Source organism: Nanorana parkeri, unplaced genomic scaffold (genome assembly GCF_000935625.1).
Source record: "Nanorana parkeri isolate BGI_ZX_2015 unplaced genomic scaffold, ASM93562v1 scaffold712, whole genome shotgun sequence".
Lineage (NCBI taxonomy): Eukaryota > Metazoa > Chordata > Amphibia > Anura > Dicroglossidae > Nanorana > Nanorana parkeri.
This window is the reverse complement of record NW_017306980.1, coordinates 443391-445544: the sequence shown is the minus strand read 5'-3', so window position 1 is coordinate 445544 and position 2154 is coordinate 443391. Positions and strand designations below refer to the sequence as shown.

The following is a 2154-nucleotide window of genomic DNA, read 5'->3' as shown; positions in this document are numbered from 1 at the left end:
GAGATCCCATCCCACTATAGTCTGGAAAACCTGGAAGGGATTGAACAGCCAGTTCCTCCTCTCCAAAGGTATTCACATTGTGGAACCTCTCAGCCCCTCTGGCTGAGAGTCCTGGGCGCCAAAGTTGCCATACTACACCGTGGCATAGCCACGCACTGCCACAATATATACATATATATATATATATCTTGTATCTGTTCTGTCGCCCTGATGAAGGGGGAGTGTTGTTGCCCCTGAAACACGTTGTCTGTTTCTCCTTTGCAGGGCAGCTATCAGGGGGGTATGGCCGATACTCATGTAAGGGGCCCGGGCAGCCTGGGGGGCCCGCCCGGGTCGCTTACATGATTATCGACCAACGCTGAAGGGCGAGGAGGCGGAGGCCTGGCCCTAGCAGCGCAGGGCCCCAGCATTGCCGCTCCAACGGCTTTGAGACAAGCTAGGGCCCCATCAGCGACGATGCCAGTCTGATGTCGGACTGGCCGGAAGTGACGTCACGTTAGTGACGTGACCTCACTTCTGGCCGGTCCGTCGGCAGAGGAGGCCATGTGTGCAGGTAAGAGGAGCTAGGAAGGAAGGAAAGGAGGGAGGGGAGGGATGCAGCCCTGACCAGCCCACCTGAGACCCCTTCAGAGCCCACCATAGACAGTCTCAGATGGGCTGTGCAGCATCTATGGTGGGCTCTGCAGGGTCACTCTCAGGTGGGTCCTGTGTCCAGCGCGTCACTAAGCCCTGCGTCCAGCACGTCACTAAGCCCTGCGTCCAGCGCGTCACTAAGCCCTGCGTCCAGCGGCGTGGGGGGGTACCGGCCTAAAGCCGTGTAAGGGGCCCCAAAATTTATGATGGCTACCCTGCTCCTTTGTGAATGAATAATTGAAGACTCTTTGGTGTTTTTCACCCGTATGGTCTGAGGTCCATTCAATATATGTCTGCACTCCAAGCTAAGCACTCTAAGCTAAGGGAGGCCGGTTGAGCTGTTGGAGTCACCTTACCAGAGCCAATCAGCTTGCTTGGGGAAACCATGTTACATTTGGACTTTTGAACGAGCATTTAGATCCCAGCACCTCTTAAATATCTGGATGTGAATTCCTTGGTCTTCAATGTCAGTCTAGTACTATAGTAATGCCCAGCTGGAAAGTGGAGGACTCTGCATATCCTGAACTGTGATTGGCAGTGCTGAATTCTACGATGACGATCTACTTTCATCGCATCTTCAGTCATAAAGCTGGGCACAAATTATATTCACACTTGTAGTGGGGTTACTGCCATACTGCAAGGGCTGCCTGCTCATTTTTGCCTGGGGTCAAAAAAAAAGAAAAGTTATGCTCACCCAATCCTTGGAACCGGCAGCACTCAATCCAGCCTGTCTCCCCCTATGTGGCCTAAAGAGTTAATGAAAATCCAGTAAGGCCGCCCTGTAACAGACAAGGGATCCTGGAGACTGCACTTTCTTTTCTTTTCTATGTTCACACCATGTCTGGACCAGATCTGGAGCAGATTTGCAAGCGCGGTGCAGTGCGTTTTTGCCGTGTTGCAGTGCATTTTTTAAAGCTTAACATGGACTTTCATGTGGGTTCCACTGCATTTGCGATGCGTTTTGGTGTGTTCCAGGTCAGAAAAAATAGTGCATGCATTTTTTTTTTCCTGCACTGGAATAGACTGCATTGGTGTGAATAGAGCTCAGAAATACTATAGGAACACATTGGGATGCATTTCAGGTGCGTCCAAAAACTGTTCTGGTCCGTACATAGTGTGCCAGCTCCGAGGATTGGGTGAGTATATCACTTTTTTTTTCCCACCCTAGGCAAAAACGAGCACTTAACCCTTGCAGTGCAGGGGGGAGCCCAACTGCAAGGGTTAATAAAATGTGCGCCCAGAGTTCTTCTTTAAACATGTGTGTTGCATTATTGTTAGCAGTGATTGCCTATCTCCTGCTGAGTTTCCACAGGATTTCTAGAATACATTCCTCAGACATAAATGGTCAATTAAAGTCCATTCATTTGATTTTCGAGGCAATTGTATTCCTTTCTGTCATGGAAATGTGATGGCGTGCGTATAATAATAATAATGTGTATATATAATTTAATAGATTCATTTTCAGAACGGAAGTATAATGGGGTTTCTTGTCATTTGTTTTTATTTATGAGCTCGGGTTTT

The 2154-nt window shown here is 48.9% G+C and overlaps 1 protein-coding gene across 1 annotated transcript in view; it reads left to right on the top strand.

The window, feature by feature from the left end:
- The window catches only part of TMEM178B (transmembrane protein 178B), a 249788-nt gene that overhangs the window by 221401 nt on the left and 26233 nt on the right, over window positions 1-2154 (top strand). The window lies entirely within an intron of this gene.